We start from the raw sequence: 7,298 nt of genomic DNA on the forward strand, positions 1-7,298 counted from the left end.
GCTCCCCTATCAAAGGGATTTTGGGACCTTTACACGACCCCTGCATGATGCAAGCCGTGAACATCCACATTACTATCATCATGTATACCCGATATAACTATCACAATGCGTTGTGATTCATCGGTATAGTTAGATCCCGAACATGTCCTATGCTATAGCACTTATTGATGTCTGTCCTATTATCGTATATGTAAACACACTCATGTAAACGTATATATGTAAACGTACTCATGTAAGCGTAATCATGTAAACATATCTATGTAATAATATAGTAATGTACTGTGTGTTCTGCGTGTGCTAGCTGTAATGTGTGTTCTCTCTCTATCTAGTAAGTATTGACTCATGAATGAACTGAATCATTGTATGATATCGCGTTCTAGTAATAGTTCTAGTATCTTCCTAAACTACCCATATGGTAGCTTACTAGTAATATAACTGGTACGAAATGAACATGGGAGTGTACCCTTGCTACCCAAGGGTATTGAACTGAACTGGAAGAACCTTTATAAATATATATGTACACATGATATATAACTAATATTTAAACGACCTTCGGACGGATACCCGATGTCCCACCAGACCACATCTCAACGGCGAAAAGGAAATAGGGCGAGCAGACCTTCCTAAGTCTTTTAAACATTTCTTATATAACTATACATACATAGGCATGCAATTTATAATATAAAAGCATAAACTAAGTATTGTAAAACCTTTGAACATAATTCTTATCTAAGAAAAGATCGACTTGATGTCAATCTATAAAACAGGTTGAAAACATGGGTTTGATAAATAGTTTTAGTATAAAGAAAGCATTTGGTGGAAACACAATTGTACATGAGTATGAAATGAAGCATACAGTGTAAAAATAAGGAGTTTTAAACATATAAAACGTTTATGAAAACCATTTGAGGAATCTGTTTGGTAAAACGACTAATGAGTAGTAAATCATTTGAATGCTGATTATTAATCACATGTGATTGATATAATAACTAGCATGATTCTACTTCATTACTCTACTTGTATCCCCCCATAAAACATTTAAAAACATTTAAAACATTGATTAAGGGGTATGAACTCACCTGTAGTAAGTGATTGGAATTGAACAAACTGTATCGCAAGGAAGGATCAGACAAGTGGTTAGTGTCAAGTGACGACTTTAGACACACACAATGATCCTAATTACATATGAAGACATATGTATATAATCAATTAGTGATTAAAACACTAATTAAACATGTATAAACATCCTAATGCGAGGAAAACACTTTGGTCAAGTGCTAGGAGGCTATCGGGTTGCAACAAAAGGGTGCAAAGCCTCGTACGTGAGTTTATGGTCCAAAGACCATGTGTTTTGGAGTTTACGGCCCTGGAGAGTAAAATCCTGGCCGTAAACTCTATATTGGGTCACTAAATGAAGCTCAAAGCTATTACAACTTAAGTCGTGAAGTGCTTCAAAGTTTAAACAAGTGTTTGGGTTGGTTTAAGGCCCTAAAATGGCCTTGTTACATGTTCACGGCCCTAGGACCACTCCCCCATGATTTTACGGCCGTAAACTCATGGTAAGGAGTACCATTTCATGAATTTTGGTCCTTAGGTCCATGGTGTAATGTTCTATGCTCAACATCAAGGTTTACTAGAGTGTTAGGGCTTCCTTTTAACCCCTTTGAGGAGTTCACGGCCTTGGGACCAATCCCTTGGAGATTACAGCCGTAATCTCCCATGGGAGGGTTTTCTTAGTGATTTTCAAGTCCCTAAATTAACTAGGAACTAATGCATGTTAGTGTCCAAGGCCTTAGGAGAGTTTAAAGCACCTTTTGGCCCTATTGTTTGGAGTTCACGGCCCTGGAACTTCTTGGGCCATGAACACCTTACTCTTGGTGTTCCAAGTGTGTTTTCTAGTCCTAAACATGTTAGGGTACAAGTCCAACTAGTTTCATTGCTCAAGGAAAGGACTAGGCACTCATTTGTGCCCTAAAGGAGTGTTTACGGTCCAAGATGTTCTTGGGCGGTAAACTCTTAAATCTTGATGTTTTGATATGATTTCTAGTTTAATAAGCACATAACATGTCATATGATACAACTAGAGAGAGGTACTCACAATTTGGGATGAAAACCCGAAGATCCGTGAGAGAGAAAATGGCTTTTCTCTAGTTGGAAATGTAACAAATGAAACAATATGCCTCAGAATCCTATATATACTCCTGGGGTTTTTGGCAGAGAATATTTTATTCAGGCATTGAACTATAATATCATGGAGGTTTTGAAATAAAAGAGTTTTCACGAAATCCTAGTGCATCCTCTGTCCTGATATATCTTTTAAGTGTAAATCCTGACATATACAAACTTATACCAAAAGTCTGAAATTTTACTGCAACTGTTCTAACTTCTATTGACTTGATATGTTATACAGAATGGAAATTTCGGGTTGTCACAGTCATTTACCTACCTTCAAATTATTTGCAATTGGATTACGGTATCCCTCTTCTGAATTGTAAATAATTGTGTTGGGTCTTAGCCCTAATTTGTTATTTGGGTGTTTAATTGGGGATTCTTATCTAATCTAAATTTTGTTCCTTTTCTGTTTCATATGTCTACTCAAAACAACAACGCTTCTGGCTCGACTTCTTCTAGCTCATTCTCACTCATGAATTTGTGTGGGAGAGTGATTTTTGATGTATCCAATTTCAATGATTGGATTAGCAACATTCGAATGGTCACTCGCTACGAGGACAAAGAGGATGTTCTCGACAGAGAGCTAAAGGAGATTAACCTCAACACTGCTACTCCAGAAGAAATCACTGAGTACAATGCTCACGGGAAGGATGCAACGAAAGTCCATTACATCATGCTTGCAATGATGACTGCTGAACTCCAAAAGTCGTACGACGACTTTTACCACTACGAGATGCACCAGGACTTGATGGAAAGGTACCATTAAAGTGCCAGACAAGAGAGGTACAAGATCATCGCCTCGATGATCACTACGAAGATGAAGGATGAAGAGTCCATCACGGCTCACTTGCAGAAGATGCAGAGATTCGTGGACCGCTTGCTAAAGTTAAATGTTAACTTCGATGAGGAGCTAGAGATTGATATCATTCTACACTCCTTACCTCCTTGCTATGATCAGTTTCGTATGACCTACCATATGAACAAGGAAGAAGTCACACTTAGCAAGATTCAAGGGCTCTTGCAAACTGCTGAGAGCAGTTTAAAAGGCAAATCTGTTGCATTGACTCCTTCTACTGCTGCCCCTATCTTGGATATTGGGAAAGGGAAGGGAAAGTAGAGGAAAGCTCCTTCTAAGAGCTTCAAGGGCAAGTCCCATGATGGTTCCTCTTCTAGTGGGACCAAGGTTGGTTCTGCTACTCCTTCTTCAAACCCGAAGGATGTAGAGTGCTTCCACTGCCACGAGAAAGGGCATTGGAAAAGAAGTTGCCCGAAGTACTTGCAGGATATCAAGGATGGGAAGATAAATCCCACCTTCGTAGGTATTTATACTATTCTTTCTAATAATAATAACTCATTGCATGTTATGTCTTGGGTTGTTGATACAAGATGTGGTTTTCACATTTGTTCTGATTTGCAGGGCCTAAGAAGAAGTAGGGATGTGGAGCATGGGAAGATAAACTTGATCATGAGGAATAGGAAAGCGTCGCCTATCACCAAGATTGGAGTTTTCTCTTTAGTACTTGGTAGTGGGTTAGGTTTAGAATTGAATAATTGTAGCTATTCGTCAGAAATGACACGAAACATTATTTCCTTTCATGGTTTCTATAAACAAGGATTTAGATTTTAACTTAATATTGAAGCTGGTTCTATTAATGCTTATTTGAATTTTTTTATTTTGAAGCATTGCCTTGTAATGGTATACTTGAAACTGTGATGGTTGTAGACAACTTAGAAAATGATGTATTGCACATCGATTCTTCCAATGGTTTGGATAAGGCATGCTTGTGGCATCGTCGTCTTGAACATGTTAACAAGAAGCACATAGACCAAATCCAAAATGATGGAGTGTTGGAGTCATTCGACCTTAGGGACGATGACATGTGCGAGTCTTGTTTACTTGGAAAGATGACCAAATCACCTTTCACTGGTACTTGTGAAAGGGGTGAGGGTTTATTGGATCTCATACATACCGATGTATGTGGGCCCTTTAGATCCACCACAAGGGATGCAAGCCGCTTCTACATGACTTTTACTGATGATTATAGCAGATATCGGTATATCTACTTAATCACGCATAATTCAGAATGTGACACCGCAAACCAGAACGACGAAAACGTCCGGGGGCGGGTGACTATCATGTATTGTATCATAACAGTTGAGTATAAATGATCAAAGCAACACAACCAACATATATATAATAAAAAAGTTACATCATTTGTATACTTTAAATGTTTCAAAAGAAAATTATAGTATATGTTGTCAAAAGATTTGTTTAGACGCCTTAACGCCTCATCTTCAAAAGCTTGTGATTACCTGCTTAATTGATTTCCTGAGAATACAAGTTATTTGAAAAGAGTGTCAACAATTAATTTGGTGAGTTCATAAATGTTTGTAATATGTAAACCTCTCTTTGTAAAGTAATAGTGTTTGTCTTACTGAAAAATCCTATATTTTCCATTAAGTGTGTTGTAATCTTTATATGTACCAAGATCATGATGTATAAGTATTAACCATACTTAAAATAGCATTACACAGTTGTAATCATGTATATAAAATCGTTTTGATGAAATACTTTTAAGTAAACTTAAAGAGTCGTTGTTGTTTTGTGTGAGTTTTTATAACTGTATTGATACCCGATGATGGTCTGACACGGCGTTCTTCAGGCGTCAAAATGTTATGACATTTGTCATCCCAGACCTGCCGGTCTAACTGTAGCTAACAATTTAGGTGTGGGATTGTCAATCCCGTATAGATCTATACACAGGTATCACGCTCTCCCTCCAGGAGACTCTGGTTATAAAATATGACTTTTGTTTGTACTTTGTAAAGTACCATGAAGATAAGGACTCACAAGGTTTGTTCAACGAATTTCAAATAGTAAAAGTTCCATAAACTCTATTTGTATAGTTTATCACTGGACTCAAGTTATACTCAATATATATATATATATATATATATATATATATATACATATATATATATATATATATATATATGTATGTATATATATAGTTGAATAAAACAAAGTCTCTTGTATTTTTTTGTCATATCAATATGTTTTTACCAAAACTTTACCCCTAATAATATACATAAAGTTGATAGTAAAAACCTTTTTATAAAAATAGAAAGATAAACGTATTTGGATGTTTTCATGTAAATTTTCTTGTGTTTTACTTGTATTCCCCCCCCCCCCCTAAAAACATAGAAAATACTTCAAAAGTATAGGGGTATAAACTCACTTGATAAATGTGGTGATTTGGACAACACTTCGCTTCTAGAAATGATTTTTCTTGACGAAACCAGGAGTTTTTGTTGAAAACTGAGCTGTGTGAGGGTCGAGTTTCAAACCAAAAAGCCCCTTTTCTCGGGGGCTTTGGGTGCTTCGGGGCTTTCTTCGGGTGTTAGGGCGGTTCCTGGGGCTTCAAGGGTTGTAGAATGGCTTAAGAAGGTGTAAAGTGTGAAAAAGTTTGTTAAATAGCAACCAAAACTGGGAGATTTTGCACCCTTTATATAGGTTCCAAAGTCTCGCATCCGGAGAGGGCACGTGTCGGACTCTCGCAGGTGAGTGGGCACACGTCGGGCATACGAAGGCGAGACATGGCTCGGTTCGGACGTGTCACGGTGATGAATACGCGCTGAATTCCGAAGGCAGCTCGCTTCGGACGCGCCACGGGTTGGACACGCGTCGGACGTGCGAGGTGTAGGGCGACGTTGCCGAATCCGGGCCTAGCACATGCGAAGGTTCTCAGATTTTGTGCCCGAAACTTCAAAAATTCATAACTTTCGCATACGGGCTCCATTTTCAATGTTCTTTATATCCACGCGTAGGTGAGACCATATTATATGACTTTTGCTTAGTCTCCGTCGGCTAATTTTGAATTTATTTTTAATATTATATTTTTAACAGTCTGGGACAAGAAAAGTCTGTTAAAAATTCATAACCTCTTCATCCGACATCCTTTTTCATCTGTCTTTTTACGGTTGAACTACTATTGACGAGATCCTTGATTGTTGTTTAGGTTGTGTCGGCTTAAAATCACTCGATATTTAATTTGATTTTTTGGGCTGTATACTGCTGTGTCGAATCTTAGAAAAATCATAACTTTCTCATACAAAGTCATATTTGGACGTTCTTCTTATGTATGTTCACGGTTTAATGTATTCTATTACTTTCGTTTAGATTGTTAAGGCTAAAAAGCGTTTTATCATAAATTCACTTTTTATGACACATAGTGTCGTCCCGGTTCTGTCACAGAACTTCGATGGATCATATCTTCATCGCTATAACTCGGATTTCAGTGTTCTTTATATTTTCAGAATCCTTGTTACGACCAATATCACTTTATTCATAAATATCGGGTTTATTAAACATTTTATTTTCATTTTTATTTAATATATATTTATTATTTCAAAAATTGAGTTACAATGATTGATTTAAACTATTACACTGACTTGAAATAATGGGTTGTTACACAAAAACCTTTGAATTCCACGACTACCTCAAGGAATGCAGAATCATTTCATAATTGATGCCACCTACGGCACGGCAGTTGAATGGTGTGGCTGAGAGGCGTAATCAAACCCTGTTGCACATGGTTCGTTCCATGATGAGTCGAGCTTCGTTACCCATGTCATTTTGGGGGTATGCCTTAGAGACCGCCGCCCATATCCTTAATCTAGTTCCGACTAAGAAGGTTGCCAAAACACCTCATGAGATATGGACAGGGAAAGCCCCTCATTGTCACATATCAAGGTTTGGGGTTGCAAGGCTTTCGTAAGACGAGAGACTCACGACAAGCTCGAACATCGGAGTGAGCGATGTATTTTCATCGGCTACCTGCAGAAATCCTTTGGATATCTCTTCTATATACCGAGTGACAATGTTGTCTTCATTGCGAGGAGAAGGGTTTTCCGAGAGTGAGAACTCATATTCCAAGAGGAAAGTGGGAGGCAAATTGATCTTGAAGAGCTTCAAGGATCAAGCGGTGAAGGAAACTCTAACACTAGCGATCAATCCAAGGAGGAAACTCTTGTTGAGCCGATTGACAAGTCCTTACCTCTTAGACTTTCCAATAGAGTTAGTGTTCCACCTGTGTTGTATGTTTCCATATAAAAAGTGAAGGTGA

Source organism: Lactuca sativa, chromosome 1 (assembly GCF_002870075.4).
Source record: "Lactuca sativa cultivar Salinas chromosome 1, Lsat_Salinas_v11, whole genome shotgun sequence".
Lineage (NCBI taxonomy): Eukaryota > Viridiplantae > Streptophyta > Magnoliopsida > Asterales > Asteraceae > Lactuca > Lactuca sativa.